An 18,834-nucleotide genomic window follows, 5' to 3' on the forward strand; every position below is an offset into this window, starting at 1 on the left:
CCGAGAAAACCACTTTTTGCTGCCCTGTGTAGCCAGCAGTTTAACTGTTAGGCAGGCTGAGAGAACAAACAAATTAAAATGATGCATATAATACAAGCCATATGAAGCCAGTATCTAAGGCAATAGAATCTATACAAATGTGCACATATAAGATATACCATATAAGCTTGTTCTCTATTAGATTACTTACTTTGGTAAACAACAAGCTAGTTTATTCAATAAACTTTTACATAAGTACTTATTTGAAGTGTTTATCTTAGAAGTGTTTAATTAATATTTTTAAAGTAGGGGACAACATTTGAAGTATATTGAACTTTTCATTAGGAAGCACTTATCTCACGGCCTTATTTTATAGTATATGATGGAAGAATACTTTATTAATCAATCATATCTTCACCCTCAAGAAAGCCTGAAACCTGTTTGATATTTGTTTTTCTTATTTCCAAAAACTTTAAACTTGGGTGCTGTAATTTTATTTCTTTTGTGTTTGGGTTACTATGAAATCGGTACGAAGTTTCGACCTCCACTTATCAGCTGACTAATCTTTGTCGAGGAACCTGTGAGATACCAAGGTGAGTTTCATCTCCAAACTGAATATTTTTCATGCACAAGAGGTGGTAATTGAACCTCTGATAACTTACACAAGGGACCATGTCCCTTACCATTACACGTGATCATTTAACGGACATTTTGAAGAGAAATAATGGTTAAGAGACTGAAATGTCTCAGTTTAATTTTGTATGTACTTATATTTATCAAAGATTTATATGAATTATGAGATTTTTGTGAAAGATTGGAATGAAACTTCACTATAATTTTAAAAGACGAACATTTTTAGAGGTGTTCATAGATACAGGTCAAACGGGGAACCACGTAATCCAACCTGACTTGCATTTTATCGAAACTCTGATTAAGTTCAAGTCCAACCCAAACCAACCTCATTCAAATTTATTGGTATTTGGCTTGGTTAGCAGGTTTAATATTTTGAACCCGTGAACTCAACTCATTAACATATCATATTATTTTATTGTTTTTTTAATAAATATCAAGTAATAAGTAGTTTTCATTAATTGTAAAAACCGAAGCCTATAAATAACTTTGTTTTGGTTGATAATATAACCTATGAAGGGTAACATGAAATTAAAACCAAGTAATGATTTCTATTAAGAAATTAAAAGATCCATGAAGAACAAATCCAAATAGAAGTAGAAAGAGGAAACCAACAATATGCAATACATAGAAGATTGAGTATATCATTGCAAACCAGAGAATATGAGCTGCATCACAAACAACCCTACCTAGGAATTGGACCACATATATCTGATTCATTGATTTCAATCTGCATAGAGCCCTTGACTGATAAATTTTTCCCTTGGCTTGCACTCCTTTCAAACGGCATTACTAGAGACAAACAGTCCTTTAGCTCTGAGACAATCTCTTTTATGTCAGGTCTTTGTGTTGCAAACTGGCAAAGGCAAGACATGGCTGTCTCAATGAGTTTCCAAGCCGAATCTCTATTGTATTCACCCTGTAACCTTGGATCAACTATTCCTTGAACATCTCCTATTTCGAGTTTTCGATTAACCCAAGGTAGTATGTGAATATAATTGTTGTGTTCCAATTAACGCTGGTTGACCCGTAACTAGCTCCAGCAAAACTACTCCCAAACTATATACATCACTCTTTTTATTGAGAATTCCTGTGTTCTGAAATCTGCAAATAATATATCATTATGTTACATGCGTAACATTTTTAATCGTATTTAGTTTTAATGTCACGTATAACAATCATAATGAACTGAAAAATGAAATAAAATAGGAAAACAGCACTTGACAAGTGGTCGGTTTCTTAACATGAACAAGATGCAATACAATAGGAAATTACTGATTGATTGTAGGACGAGAGATGTAGTATGATGAATCCTTCAATGTCATTGACACTAAATCTCATAGGCGTAATACAATAATACCCATGCAGGTCTATAATTGGTACTTGAAAATGTTTCTCGAAGTCGAATAATCTAGACTTTTTAAGACTTTTCAATTAGGTACCACATTCTAGAAATATATCAAACACCATACTCCCCGGTCAAAAAAGAGATTTACAATAGCTCTGCTTCTTTAAATCTCATACCTTGATTATAAATTTAATAAAAAAATATTTAAAAATCTTGCAAAATAATTTGAGAACAATGCTATTTTTGAACTTTTAGTAAACATTATAATAAATGAGAACTTATTTTATTTTACTTACTCAGGATCAATGTAACCATGTGAACCAGCAAAGCAATTAGTTAGGATATGAGTGTCACTGTCATTTGCAAAAGCTCTAGACAATCCGAAGTCTGAAATCTTCGCACGCGTGTTTTCATCTAGCAAGATGTTAGGAGGTTTCAAATCTCTGTGAATTATAGCTGGCTTGCATCCATTATGAAGATACTCCAAACCTGTATTTCCAATAAATATCAGTCGCATATAGTTATGATTAATTTGGCCTTAATTTGGTTACATCAGAAAGAAAACAAATATAAAAGGATGGACATGGTTGAAATTAGTTGCATACCATTTGCTACATCAAATGCAATTTGAAGTCTCTCACTCCATTCCAAAACGTTTGGGTTTTTATCTGCCAAAGTTTATAGTTATGCAATTGTACATGCAAGTAAATTCCCATGCATCAAAATGCACAAATTATATTTATTTGGTTTGTTTATACATCGAGTCATAAGGTGTCACGATTGTAAGACTATTACATTATACCTGATAACCGTTGCTGAAGGTTCCCGCCTGGGAGATATTCAAAAATAAGTGCTCTAATGCCACCATCCGCACAATAACCAACAAGAGAAACCACATTTCTATGATGAGAAGGCATCAACAAATTTACCTACATTTCAAAGTTCATGAAAGAAAAAAAATTAATAGAATGTCCGAATGAAAAGGATATGATTTATTGTTTTAGCACGACCCTATGAATTTTTAGTCACGCCACAATTTGATGAAAATGTCCTTCAACTCTTTTTAACTTTTCAACTGTTACCTTCCCTTATTTCTTCCCACTTTCATCTTATTTTGTTTTTATGATCCTCTAATTTTTTCTTGGTTTGTCTTCCTCTTCATCTTATTGTCAAATTGATCAAACCAATTTTGTCACGCTAATTTTTTGTGTTTTAGTTTTTTTTCACAAGTTTTCTGCGTTGCAGTTTTGTTTCATTTACGTGAATTGGGTTTACCAACATCCATGTGAAATGAGTTCATGTGAATTGGCTTTACCTACATCCATGTGAAATGAGTTCATGTATGCGTCACCTAATAGCATACATGAATTTGTTTCTCACAATGGTATATGTGAATTGCTTTAGTGAATTTGGTTGCTTACGCCAATTCATTTTGCATTCAATTGGAAGATTCTGTACTTGAATCTCTAACCTTTCACCAAATTTGTTCACCTTGGATTGATGTTTGAGAGAGAGAGAGTTTGTATTAGATTTTGTAAAATAAATATGGAATTGATGGCTATTTCAGTGTTATGATAAAATATTATTGTAACACAAATATAAAGAAAATATTAGCTAATGCATTGATGTATCTAACCTCTGATATAAACTCCTTATGCCCTTGCAATTCTGATAAAGAGAGTGTCTTCACGGCAACATTTTCACCATCAGGTATAATACCTAGATAAACCTTCCCAAATCCACCTTTTCCAATCATTTGTCTGAAATCATCAGTGATACTGACAACCTCCAAATAAGAAAATGCACGACATTTCGTGTTTAGCTGCTCATCCTTATTTGACTTTGGAAACATAGCTGGGCCTGGACCTATGTAAATAATAAAACTCAAATTTTAAGTACGGTCTGTTTGAATTGGTTTATCTGAGTTTGTCTACCATAGCATAATTGCGAGACTATTTGTAAGGTGAGTTTATTGAAACAACTTATGACACGTCCGTAAACTATTTTCAACTTATTAAATTCGATTTATTTTATCTTGTTATAAAATTAGTTTATAAACAAGCACTTATATGATAAGTCCGTATTTTATAAGCGTTAAATTAAGTTGTTTATCCAAAGTACTGCAGCATACAAGCACTATAGAACCATCATGACAGAGCAACAAAATCAACAAAACAGCACCCCATTGATTCATCTCAACTTCTATGCACATTCCGCCAAAAGTCCAAAAACTAAACAAAACATGTACATCACAAATTTCATTATGTACTGTTCTATTGATATAATATCGAAAACATATTCATCATCCAATTTTCCTCTTCATAATTCTGCTACCATGCAATTCCCTTCCAAAGCCCTCCATCCACCTCCCTCGTAAGTTGCAAACAAGGCTTTGATGGTTCATAACGAAATGAACGGCAATATGATCATATATGCACAATGACATGAGCATAACACTTATCATTATAGAATTATCATGTGTACATACCTCTAGTTCTCAAGATCACCACAGCAACGCAAACTATTATGAGGACTGCAACTGTTGCTGCTATTGATACAATTAGTATAACACTCCATTTTTTTTTTATTGCTTTTGCATGAGCCTGTCTGACAAAGACCAAGGTTTCCATCCAAACTGCATGTAAGAAAGTGTTGGTTATCATACAACTGCTTATCCAAAAAAAAAATGTTATCATACAGCTGATGGTAAGTGAAGAATTTTAATTTGGTGTACAATCAAACTAAATATCTACAAGGAAAAGATATACAAAACCTTCTAAAATTTTAACATGTTTGGAATTGGTATTGCAAGATGTTACTTTGTACAAATTAAGCTTAAAAAATGCAGAAAAAAGAATACCAAAAAACGGAGCAAGCCTTTAGAACTGTTTTCATCATAACAATAATAAAGTTATTATATGATAATGTGGCTATATATCTCCCAAAAGCAAACCTCAATTTCAAAGAACTATTTGACTTCTCCTTTAGAGACTTGGGAATGAGACCTGTGAGATTATTCCGTGACAAATTACTGCAAAAATGTTGTAACATGTGAGACATGGAAAGTTTCCTTATATGGAAATGCTCATACACATCACCATAAACTTACAGGATTTTCAATCGCGGTAATTGTGCTAAAAATTCCGGAAGGTTCCCTGTCAGTTCATTGTTTGACAAATCTCTGTAAAATAACAATTATTGTTTTAGTCTTGACAATTCAGATCTTCACAACATCTATATTGTTCCAGCATAGGAGAAGATACATACAGAATCTCTAAATTTGTGAGTTTAGAGAATGCATCATCTATCCGGCCTGACAATTTGCTTGAGCTCAAGTTTCTGCTTGAATTTTATCAAAAAAGAATTTCCATTGTGAAAAGAAAAGTAATATGGACTACAACGATATATAAAGGAACCGAGAGGAGAATTTTGTGAAAGAAATCACTCCAAATTAAGAGTGTTTTAAATCTTTCATGATCAATAGTGTTTATTTATAAATTAATATATTTTCACTTGAATAAATTCACGAAAGAATATGTAACTATTTGTCAAGAGTTATTTCTCTTTCTACTATGAGTTGCACAACGATTTAAAATATTTTGATCTAAAACTATGTCAAAATAGTGTTCTAACTCCAACGTATCCTGAAAGGATTTGCAAGCACCAATGAATTTGACAAGATTCAATGAATTTAACAGTATTCTGAATGGTGGCAACTTTGGAACTTTCTGCCTTGAGTCGCTTTGGGATCTGGCTGGCTCTCTTAGCGGAATTGCTTAAACTTATAATCTTTTCTCTTTTCATTCTAGGATATTAATCTCAAATTCCTACAAAATATGAAGGGAAAATAGGTAAAGTAAATTAAGTGGCCCAGAAACTATAAATATTTGATATTTATAGTTAATTGGGGAATTTTACTTAGATTACTTGTAAACTAAGTTAATAAGTTCCATGTAAATTATCAGAATTTTGGCACTTATCTACTCTCTCCGACTTAGAACTTTGTTTGTCCTCGAACAAATTCAACGGTTTAGTCAATCAGTTATTTTGAAATCTTTGACCTATGAATGATTCCTTTAGGTTCTACATGCATGATTCACACTTACAACATTCCGAGGATCAACGCATGAATATGAAATAACTTATAAATGTAAGTAATATTTCATAAATTCTAAGCCGTAGAATTATTATATTTGAACCATATACATAACACAATCCTTCCGAGTAAAAAAAGAACATTTACGCTCATATGTCAAGTGGATCCGTCATTCGACAATATGCTAACATATTGATTAGGTTAGACATGCATCCAAGAAAAGTTATTTGAAAGCATAAAATATGGATCAATAATGTCTTTCAAAGATTGTAATAGGAATAGGCTTTAAAAAGTCATTGTTTTTTTATTGAAATTTCAAAATTAAGTCATTGATGCACGTTCAAATTCAATAATTTTAATGAAACAATCTGAAATCTTTGAACTATGCATGATCGATAACATGCCATCTTATGTTATTTTATGTATGTCTTTCATTAGTTTTAATAGTGATCTTCGTCAATAAAAAGGAATTTTAGGGAGTTGCTCATGGTTCAAGGGATATTTTCTAATATTTTCATATATCTAGTCATGTAATTTTAATTCTTCCCTAAACCAAGACATTCTCAGGTGTTTTTGTAAGTATTGTATTGAAACATCATGTAATTCACTAAGGCAACACACCTAATGAGAAATGGAAGACACGAAAGGAAGATTCAAAAGACCTTTGAAGACATTACAAGTTTGGAAACTTCTATCCCAAGACAATTTTGGAAGAAGAAAATACTCAGAAAGTTGAAGAAAAAGGTGAAAGCAGCGCTAGGGTCAAAGCCATGTTCAGGGCACGTTCCCCAAGACAAACCATATATTAGGTAGTCATCAAAATATAAAACTCGGGGTGTTCAAAATGTGAAAAAATATAGCAGTTAGAGCAGAGAAAGTACAGTTAAAGAAGTATAGGTGCAATTTTTAAAAGTTTAGGGTGCACAGCCTCACTGCAACATTGATTCGCCCCTGCTATCAAATCATTCCTGATGGCAGAATTCCGCGAGATCTGGAAGCTTTTTGAGGACAATTTGAACGTCATTGAGGCTGGTATTTTCAGTAATGATGTACACAATGAGAGCACCAAAATGATAGCAATAGAACAGTTAGAGCAGATGTAATATCCCGACTATCAACATCGGTATACTACCCGTGATCGTGACAGATGAAATAAATTCATGGAAAAGTAAGTCAATGGAAAATAATTCATGACATGTCAGCCTTAATACGGATAAAGTATCGGTGTCGATTTAACACGCTTGAGGCAAGGGCAATATGGTAATTTCACGTGGAGAGGATATTTATATGATTTTGGACCAAAAATATCTCATTTCTCTCATTTCTTTCTCTTTCTAAGTTGGGAAAACATTTCTCTTCCTTCTCTCTCCTCTTCTCTCATGCACATCTCCTTCCTTCCCCACCAAATCATTCAAATCTTCTTTTCCTCCATGGCAAGTGAAATAAATGGCTCTTTCATGGTCTCTTGTACAAGTAGAAACTTGGTTATGGATTGATTTTTCCTTTTCCACCTCTCATGAAGGTAATCCCATCTCTTTTCCTCTTCACCAATCTTTCATGAAACTTCACCCTCTCAAGGTAAGCTTCCAAACTTGTTCCCTTATGATTATTTAAGCTTAAGGAAGTATGGATTATGTTTGATTTCTTCTATTCCACCTCTTGAAAGAAGTGGTTGGAAATTAGGGTTTTGGTGAAAGAAGCTTTGGAATGGATTAGTGATGAGCTAGCAAAGATCATGATGCCAAGGTTTGTAAGAAAAACATCAAGATAGGGAAGATTTGGGCCAAGGAAGCAAGTGATCTCAAACTAGGGTTTTGTCATGTTGGAACTTGGAGCTTGTTGATGCTTCAAGATTATGATTACGTGAGTTCCATAGATAGACTTCCCACCCTTTGGGATTATGATTATGCCATGTATGTCTATTATGAATAATATGAAATTCTAGGGTTCAAGTATTAGTCTAGTTGCCCCTTTTTATGCCATGAATGTTATACATGATAATTCTTGCCATATACATGTTTTACAAGTTTTATATGATCAATTATGTTCCAATATGCTTAGAGACACTTGGTTTGAGGTTTTTGGGTCAAAAATACCAATTTTAAGTGTTCTGGACTGTCTTAACTCGCCACGGCGAGCAATTACTCGCCATGGCGAGCTAGAACTCGCGAATGGGGGGTTTTGTTCGCCCCCAACTCGCAGCTGCGAGCTGCTGCTCGCCTCCCCAAGAAATCTACTCGCCTAGGCGAGTAAGACAGGGAGAAATCCCATTGTTTTGCTCGCTTCAGTGTGCGTGGGGATTCGCGACGCAAGCTTTTCTCTCGTGGTGTCTTTTAACGAATGTAAACCCCTCAAACCAAGGTCCTAAATGATTATCAATGAAAGCATGATTTTTATGATACGAGGCAAGTATTAAGCATGTTAGTAAGGCATGGCATACGAGAGAAATCATGTCATGAAACGGGTAGCAAACTATCCATTAAGCAAGGGGAAGGCTAGAGCCTCGACATAGTCGTTGAGAACTAGCAAGTTAGCAAGACTCCTAGAATGCTAAGACGCGAAGTATAAACTCTTCGCATATGATAAGAGTGTTTAGCAAGCATAATAAGATGTGGTTTGATTAGTTAATCATTCCACCACGATTAAGTATGTACATGAACAAGTATAAGTTTACCGCTAATCGGATCGACTCAAGGGTCCGAGGTAATAAGCAAGTAAGTATGTATATGTTTAACTTATGCACGACAAGACCATGACTAATAAGTGTAGGTGACATGTCTCTTGATATCCACATCGTGGGATACAAGGGGTTCTCATTATGAGAACGATTTAAGCCGTAAGGGACCCGCATGTCACCGAGTAACAAGACGTAGGTGCTCGTGTCTCTTGTTATCCACGCCGGGGGATACGGGAGGTTCTCGACCTAAGGGGAACAAGTTTAAGCCGCAAGGGACCCGCACGACACCGAGGGAGTCCGATGTACGTACATCGGTCATGTATGGGATTGTACTCGGGGTTACTCCACCCGGGACTATCCGTAAAATGAACCAAGATAATTGTTTGTTCAACGCTAACATAATAATGAATGAACTTAGATACGTTTATGTATGATATGATTATGATTACGTTATGTTCATGATTATGCAAGAGTGAATCCATACAAGTTTATGTTTAAGAATGAGAGCATTAGATGCTACATGATAAGTACAAGGCATGGAATAGAACAAGTAAAGAACATGATACCGATGACGATCTTAGGATTCCCCTAATCTTCCGGTTTAGAATCGTGGCATGATTATGTTATGTTTAGGCCTTGATACATAGAGTGTATTCTTGGCAATGCGGTTTTAGACTCCCCCTCGACCGCCATGACACGTATAGGAAGTGAAGCCTATAACAAGATAAGATAAAACTATGACGGCTCTAGTATGCACTACCGTCTAAGTATGCAAGCCCCCACACACGTATAATCAACCGTGAGGTTGTAATGTAGACACGTGGTGACCGTAGGTTTTCCCTTGAGGTTGCCTATAGCCTAGGATTTAGGGGAACTCACCGAGACATTATGTCTCATCCCAATCCTTATTTGTTTCAGATTATCGTGATGGATGGCAAGCTAGTAGCCGAATGGATTTTCAGCAAGAGCTCGTTCGTACCCGAAGCGTGAAGAATATGGATCTCAAGGATGTATTTATTTTAGATAAGATAATATGTGATGTATTGTTATTGTACGAACGTGTTTTGTTGTATATAAATTCATTCGAAGTTTTTTATATTGTATATTTTAATGTATCCAATACTAAATTCAACGTGCGTGCTAGACTTTCTAGATACGTCTAGTATGGGTGTTACATTTGGTATCGTAGCAGTCGATTCGACCATGCCTTGGGTCATTAAATTACAACTAAGGTAGTGGGACCATTGGGTTCCGTGTAAATGTTCTATTTGTTGATGTTAGTTGAGCTCGATCAACTCAATTTAGCATTGAACGATTAGAATAGATGCCCGAGAGCTAAATAGGACCCAAGAGGAACGAAGTATGTGATGAAGAAGTTTGATCGTGCCAAAAGGTGGCCGGTGAACAAGGCAAGTAGATGTGTGAATCCTCCGGAATGTTAGACGTGTCAAGAAGGAACGTTTCGACAAAGTTGGGTAAGATGTTAGTGATACTTCATGTACCCATAAGTGAATGAAGTTAAGGACATGTATGTTTGGAAAGTTGCGTAAGTGGCAACGTAATGAGGTAAGCTATTCGTAGTGGAGAAAGATTTATTTTATCAGATTAAGGCATTGATTTCCGACGTGCCAAGAATTGTATCGGAAAAAGGTTGATGTTGCCATGCAAATGATATAGAGCATTTCACGATGATAGGAATGAATGATGTGCATTGTATGCTTGAGAAAAAGAATGTTTTACGAAAAATAGAGTTGGAGAAGCTCACCAATAGCAAGCTCCGGGATGAAATTTTCCGTATTCTACCAATTCGCTCCAATGGTTTGCAATGATTATTGGGGAGATGTCTTCACAAAAATCTTTTATATGACGAAAATAATTTATGACATCAAGTAACGAATGCATATCATATCCTACGATTTTCAAGGAAAAGACATGGACAACCATCAACGAAATCGATATGGTTTAAGGTAGCTTTGGAGGTTAATGTGTCAGAGTCAAGAACAGGCCAAGACCATGAATATAGAAGTTCCGGTATTTAGAAGGGAAATCACGGATGTTTATGTATGAGGTATGAAGAAGAAGTTTAAGTGGTGCAAGGTTATGAGAAATCACAAGGTTCTCGTAATTATGACGTATCTCTCGAATCTATGTTTCGCTTAATAGACTTGCTAAGGCTCGATATGATGTTGAATTATAAAGTTTAATTTATTTTAGAAAGATTTGTGCGTATGGGTGATTGAAGTTGACCTTTTGAAAAAAAAAATCATAAGAGATTTTCTAGGAACCGGGTTGCTACGACACTCGTAGAGCGGGCTAGACTCAATAGAGTCTAGGTTTGGTGACACGTATGTGTTATCAACTCGTTCTATGATTCCCGAAGCAATGGTCGGGGCCTAAAATCAATATATTTGTAAAGTAGAAAATCATCAACATCAATGACCCGTGCGTTTAATTACGAAGTTTTCTTCAAAAGGAAAATTAACGAGCAAGCATTGGTATGATTAAGCAAAATATAGTGTGCGAAGGTACCAGGCTAGATATTCAAAGAAGATAAGTTATCATGAGTTCCGATCTTGCGAGGTAGCGGTGAAGACAAGTGTAAGGTTACGATGTTGGTTGCGACATGGAAGATCTTGAGAATAGTTCAAGAAGTAAGTATTCAAATGATAAGCATGAATTGAAGTGTCAATGACTCAAACGGATTAGAGTATTAGTTTAAGCCAACCGGTGGAGATCAGAGTAGCGCCATGGAAGCTAATCGTTAATCATGAAACATGTTATTTTAATATGAAAGAATGTTCGGATAATAATGTAAATTTAACAAGAAGCATCACAAGACAAGCAAGAAGTTCTCGATGTGATAAGTAAGTATGGATGATTACATAGTCGGCATGGGTTAAGGTAAAAGTTTAAAGTATGTATCTTTACCTAGGTAAGAAGAGAAGGACGAGTGTTTTCATATATGAATGGGTCAGGATGCATGAATGATGATAATGGAAAACATGTAAGACTCGGAAGGTTACCTTTCGTGACTCAAGTAAAGAATCAAAGCATCAAGAATGATGACCGGTTTTCGGAAAGGTACTAACGCTCAAGCGATAATCGAATGAGTTAATGTGGAGCATCAAGTTTTGTGTTCCCGAAGAGGAACGAGTTAATGTCAAGTAGGCCAAGGATTTCCTATGATTTATGTTATGCAACAATGCGTGTCCGAGACATGTATATCGCTTAAGAAGGTAAGAATCCACTTTCGAGTTAAGTATATTATCATGAAAGGAGATGCAACTCTCGAGTTTATACAATGAGAATCATACTCTCGTATGCAAATACTTGTTGAGTGGAAACGATACTTGTTAAGACATGTCAAGCCATGATTTTATAACTTTTAAAAGTTAAAAATTGGTATTAAGGAACTTAGGAACGATGCTTATTTTAAAACTCATGGAGTTATATATTTTTGAAATCGATGGAATACGTTTTAAGCAAACTCGCTTAAGACGTATAAACTTCAGGACCAACTTGTTGTGGACAAGTTTGGGGCGAGTTATAAAATCTTTTTCAAAATATAGAAACTCGTCCGGTGGTTCCGTAGTACCACTACAAATTCAGTTTTGAAAATGATAAAATCTTTTTAGTCATGTATCTATTCGTTCCAAGAACCCGAATACCAAAGCTTAAGAAATTTTTTACAAGAAAGATTCTAGAACACGTATCGTTATCATTTAACAAGAGACAACACATGAAAGTATGCACATGTTACGGAAACGACAATGTCCGTATGAAGCCAATATCCTACAGATACACGGAAGTATGTTAAGAATGTTTGATGTATGTGCAAGTAGGTTTGCTAGAAAGTTCCAAGAGCATGGGGGACCATGAGGTTGGTGGTTAGATGTCAAATGAACGGTATTGTTAATTTCACATCTTCATGTCAAGCAATATGAGTTACCCCTTAGTACGGGTGCGATAAGATGCAATGAGATTGCATTGAGATCGAAAGAATTCTTAAGACTCATTAAGAGATTCATGGAATCGTCTATATGAGTAATATATGTAAGAGGCATAATTCGCAAAGTGCAGTAGGAAAGATCATGTATGCATGAAAAGATGTTCTAAAGTTACAAGTAAGCACCGCAGGAAAACTCCGGATTTCGGTAGGATTCCGGTTAAAAGGCAAATCCCGAGTGTTCATGTTTATGATAAGTTACCTCAACGAATGTTTTATGTTAAGCGGATATGGTAATATGGTAAAAGGGCAATATGGTAATTTCACGTGGAGAGGATATTTATATGATTTTGGACCAAAAATATCCCATTTCTCTCATTTCTTTCTCTTTCTAAGTTGGGAAAACATTTCTCTTCCTTCTCTCTCCTCTTCTCTCACGCACATCTCCTTCCTTCCCCACCAAATCATTCAAATCTTCTTTTCCTCTCGTCATACCCCAAATTTTGACCACTTTGTTTTTTTTTTCGTGATTCAAGGCCGTGTAATTTTGTCGTCGTAGTGTTAATTTTTATCTTTATTTTTATTATTATTGTTACTTTATTTTATTATTTTTTTTTGTTAACTCATATGTTTTATTTTATTTGTTTAATATTGATATTTCTTTTCCTTTCCCATGTCACTCACGTGACAAAATTTATTTTATATGTATACATATTTTCTTTATTCTTTTTAAGTGTTGTTTCTTTTAAGCCAAGTCCATGTGTCAAGTTGTTATTGGTCCAAAGAGCATCCAAAGCATTTTCTTTCTCTCCAAGTTTCATTAAGGGCAGTCTTGTCTTTTGTCCATTCATTCCATTCAACCCTAATTGGTCCACTATAAATAACACCGTCGTATTCAATCATTGGCTCTGTGCACAAAAACCCACACCGACTTTTTCAGCCGCACCAGCTTTTTCACACAAACACATCACAAAAAACGGCAGCCTATCAAAACAGAATCAAACACCCTTTTCTTGTAAGAATTTCTCAAGAACACTAATCAATTTTTTCCAGATCCATTATAAACACAAACAATATCATAACATTCAAACTTGTCATTATCAACAATAATACCAATTTCGTTTTCCAACAGCAATTACATCATCATATAAACACCACATAACTCGTTTCGATTCAATTCCGAATCACACACCATCCTTTTTCGAAGTTCACTACAACAATAAATTCACTTCGGATCTAGACCGAATCCACCAACATTTAAGCCAAGATTCAACTGGTCAAAGCAAAGCACAAGTTGTCATAGTGAAAGGAGAAAGAAACCGAGTAGTGTACGTGAAAGAGAAAGGTAACCGCACCGCCTTCTTGTTCGTGAAGCAAGGGAAGAAGAGGAATCGTGAGTTCCGACAACAAGCAAATCAAACCGTCATCGCAAGAGCACAACCGTGAGTTACCATAAGTCTCGACGACATCAAACCGAAGCAAGCGAGAACGGAATCGGAACGGGAAGTGGATAGAGCGAGATCGAATCAAACAAACGTCAACAAGTGAAGAAGTAAACGAGGTAGAAGTTTTTTTTTGTTTTCGTTCTTGTGTTATTAGTTCAGATCTAGTATGTTATATGCTTGTTTTCAAAATTACGAAACCGGATTGGTGTTCAATGCGGGAAAGGATATCTAAATATGTAATTACTTTTGAAAACGGAGTGGTTTGGTTGCTCCAAAGCACGGTGGTGCCACCACCGACCACCGTGCCGGAAAACTTAAGCTAGCCGGAGAAGAAATAGATAGGGGGCGGTTGTTGTTACGGTAGAGAGAGAAGTGACCAAAACTTTTTAGTGAGGGAATTCTTTTGTTAAAATGAAGCATACAGCAACAACAACGTTCATATACATCTTTCCTTTCCTTTTTATCTAGCGTGCACTCGCCTACGCCCATACCGTGCTCCTTCGTCCCACTTCTCCTTTGATTCTAATTCTAGTGGCTGTGATGAGTTTTTGTGATTTGATCTCGGACCTTCCGATTTATCGGACGGTCCACATCAGTCCGGCTGAGCCAAACTCATGGATCTCGCCTCCATGAACCCATACCCGCTCCAAGAACCCAAACCCAAGAGGCTTGCTCAAGCCCAACTCGCCTTTTCTCTATGTTGCTACGCTTTGCCGTTTATGCCCCCTGCATTACTTGCTTAATCTTTTTACAAATTTTACAAACAATTCATGCATTTTTAATTCCCTTTTCAATTAACGTTATTTCATGCATCTTAAAGCTTTAATTTCCATACCTTATCTTACTTTGGTTCTTTGCTTTAAAATTTTACCTCATGCATTTTAAATATTTTGTCATATTGCTTTTAATTGTGAATTTTGCTTTGCATTAAAAAATCTTAACATCATTGCATTTTATTCTAGTTCACGATGTTTTTTTTTAAAATTCTCATTATCTCATCATATCATGTTTGCTTTAATCTTCATGTTATCTCATGCCTCTCTAAGTATTTTTATACCATAATTTCTCTTGTTAATTTCGCTTCATTCCATGCATTGCTTTAAAATTTTCAACGCCATGCCTTCAATTTGATAACATATTACATGATGCATTTAAGTGTATTATTATTTTGTCATGTTATGTTTGCCTTAACTTCCAATTTGACCTCATGCATTTTTTTTATGCTTGCATTTTACTTTAATCCCATGATTTTAGTGTGTATAAATAGGCAATGGATGTATATTTTTACTATTGGTTTGTAGCTTGGCAAAGAGGCCATAGAATGTATCTAGGATTTTTTTGTAATAATGTAGGTAACACAAGCACCGACACTTGCACCGACACTTTATTTATCGCTTTATCTCGCTTTATTTTTCACGTCATCACGCTAGCTTACCGTTAGTTTAGAAAAAGCTTTTTATCTCAAAAAAATCAAATAAGCAAAAGTCAAATTATTTTTCTTAATAAACCTTGGATCCAAATCCAAGAGATTTTTCCTTTATTTTCTTAATCAAATTCCTAAATGAATCTTAATTAAACTTAGACCAAATTTCTCAAATAAAGTGAAACAACCTCACTTCTATTTTCTTTCTAGAGCCTTGAGGCTTTATTCCTTTCAAATCGATCAAATAAAAATAAGCAATAATTTTCTAAAATAGAAATAAAGTTAGAAAGAGGTTCTCACGGAGTACCGTGAACGACGCGGGTGCCTAACACCTTCCCGAATCGTAACCAACCCCCGGATCCAAAAAGGGTTTTTCAATCTCTTTTTCCCTTCCCAAGAATAAAATCGAGCAAGTCCGGTAGATTGAAGGTTCAAGTCCAATCAATGGCTTGACACCCGAAAATCTTGGTCTACAAAAATGGCGACTTCACCGGGGATCCTACGCGGGTTTAGCCCACCTTTCTTTCTTTATGCTTTATCATTTGTATATACTTTGTAATTATTTTTAACGTGAGTGGTGAGACAAGTCCAAAACCCGTACTTGAGAGAAACATTAGGATAGGATGGTGGTATAATCATAGTGTCCCGCCAAGAGTGAATTTTGGTTGTGGCACATGTGATAACCCCACTCAACTTAGGGATCTTAGAGATATACTATGTTGACATGAGTATTCGTGATCGACATGTTTATTTTTAAGTGACCGCTAAAAGTTGAGGACCTTTAGTTACCTTTAACCCCACTTGGCCTTTTTAGGACGTAGTGCGGTGGCTAATCTTGAGTCAATCTTGATTTAGTTGATACGCGATACTACACTCGTACGAGACTTTATTACGGACGATATTGGAACGAGAGTAATTTCGTAAACCGATAAAATTCGTAAGTGGTTGAAAACTCGGGAACTTGGTAGAACCCTTGTCACTTTTGCAAATGGAAACCATAGTCCTTACCAAATGGCGTTATTGTCCCTAAGCTCCAACATTGTATACCTTAAGCCTCATCATGTATTCTATGTATTCTAGCATAACCATGCATTGCATGCATTCATCCATAAACCTTTTGTCATCCATTAAAAAAAATGTGTTGAAGGATTTAGCCAAGTTTTTGTAAACATCAAAGGTAGGGACCTTGTAAGAATGAACACCAAGCAACACAATTTCAGAAAAAATCTTAACTAAGCTTTTGCTTTTGTTAATGAACTTTGTCCTTGGTTTCGTTCTTACCTCTTGAAAAAGGAACCGATTGCGATAACTTTTACAAACTTTCAAATGAAACCATGTTCATCCGTAATGTTTACAATTCGCCTTGACAAATCCTTCGATAACAAAAATTGTACATTTTTGCATAAGCATATCATGCATCATTTAGCATTCATAGTTTCTAGCATGTGTCTCATACTTTGGTTCTTTCTACAAAAGGTCAACTCATCCGTCTAATCGCATCTACAACACTCGGGCAAATCAGAATGGAGGGTCTTAAACAAGAGAACCACAAGCTTCGTGAAGAGGTGACAACCCTCCGGGCCGAGAATGAGATTTTGAGGAACTTAGTGTCTTTGATGACGGTTGCACAGGGTCAGCCATTGTCTCTTCCTATCGCCAGCACTCAAGCTCGGACGGCTGCTTCCACTACCCCGATTTCAACAAAGTGTTTGCTAGTACTCCTCAACACGCTTATGCCGGGAAGGCTATCTCTCGGAGTACACCTTTAAGTTCTCGGTGAAGTATGTTGTCCCGGTGTCTCTAAGGTTCAAGCTCCTTTTGTGCAACAGACAATGCCTATCCCTCAAATAGGCCCTTTGATCCCTCAAGCCGCTATGACCTACTCACTCCTTTGATTCATACTACTCGGCGAGGGTCCCGGGGCCAATCCATCGCTCGAAAATGTGGTTGCATACGACCGGATAGCTGAACTAGAAGAAAAGTTTGACGAATACAGTTGGAATTGAAATCTCTTCTTGGGAAAGAACCGTTTGGGAAAAATGCTTATGACCTTTGCTTGGTTCCTAATGTCGTTATACCACCCAAATTCAAGGTCCCCGATTTTGAGAAGTACAAAGGGAATACTTGACCCGAGCTTCATTTGGTAATGTACGTGAGAAAGATGTCCGCTCAAATAGGTAATGATGAGCTCCCGATCCACTTGTTTCCAAGATAGTTTGACTGGTGCCGCACCGATATGGTATATGGGTCCGAGCAAGAAGGATATCAAAACTTTCAAAGTGACTTGTGCGAGTCTTTCGTCCAGCCGATATAATTACAACTTGCACTTGGCCCTGCATTGCAAAGGAATTGCAGCCATGACTCGTAATGATAATGAATCCTTCAAAGCTTATACCCAACGTTGGAGAGATTTCGCCGAACAAGTTCATCCACGTCTAGAAGAGAAAGAGTTGACCGAGATTTTTCTCGGAAACTCGGATCCGTTCTATTTTGAGCATATGCTTGCAAGTGCATCCGGCAATTTCACGGATATGATGGCCGCAGTGCATGCGTATTGAAGATTGGGTCCGAAAAGGACATTTGATCAAAGAAGTTGTTCCCACTAATGGTTCGGAAGAGGAAGACCAGGAAATGAGTGTGGCGGAAAGTCAACCTCAACAACAAGATCCGGCTTATCACCCCGTTGCCGCCGTTATGTCCGTCACAAATGCTCGCAAAGTTCGGGTTATCAACCCCAGTTTCAGCAATATCAACAACAGCCTCGACAACGGATTTCAAGGAAACGGATTGACCCTATTCCCATGACGTATGCAGAGTTGTTTCCAAAGTTGCTTGAAAGGAATTTGGTCTATCCCAAGGCACCTCCGCCAATGCCAACAAAGTTGTCACCAAAGATAGGCCCGACCTCTTTGTGCTTTCCATCAAGGGGCACCAGGTCATGATATTGAGCACCGTTGTGCATTGCAGAAGATAGTTCAGAAGTTGATCCAAAAATCTCATACCTTTTGAAGAGTTTTGAATTTGAATATGCAAGTTAATCCGCTATCGGATCTTGGTATCTAAGGTTGATACGTGAAATGTTTAGCCGCAATTGGGTCTTTGCCGATGTTTATTTCTACTACTCATCTGTTTAATTAATATGTTTGTTTGTTGCTTTATGTCTTTCAAAAGAAAAATCCTTTCGTCCCACCCGAGACGGAAGTGAACTTGTTTAGGGCTTTTTGCTTTAGGTATTTTCATCATTAATTAAAAGGTCGCTTTGATCCCGCTTTGTTTTTATTTTGTGTTTT

At 36.3% G+C, this 18,834-nt stretch overlaps 1 pseudogene across 1 annotated transcript; it reads right to left on the reverse strand.

Moving 5' to 3' along the window:
- Window positions 1–1,144: 1,144 nt before the first annotated feature.
- Window positions 1,145–5,761, reverse strand: LOC146922439 (putative LRR receptor-like serine/threonine-protein kinase At4g29180; annotated as a pseudogene). Its single transcript, XR_015011145.1, has 10 exons — window positions 5,622–5,761; window positions 5,225–5,299; window positions 5,067–5,138; window positions 4,911–4,988; window positions 4,446–4,592; window positions 3,594–3,823; window positions 2,760–2,886; window positions 2,563–2,625; window positions 2,254–2,446; window positions 1,145–1,713 (listed from the first exon to the last, which is right to left on the reverse strand). The product of XR_015011145.1 is annotated as a putative LRR receptor-like serine/threonine-protein kinase At4g29180 (transcript).
- Between the last annotated feature and the right edge of the window lie 13,073 nt (window positions 5,762–18,834).

Source organism: Medicago sativa, chromosome 5, assembly GCF_051527215.1.
Source record: "Medicago sativa cultivar Bolivia chromosome 5, Bolivia_mono, whole genome shotgun sequence".
Classification (NCBI taxonomy): domain Eukaryota; kingdom Viridiplantae; phylum Streptophyta; class Magnoliopsida; order Fabales; family Fabaceae; genus Medicago; species Medicago sativa.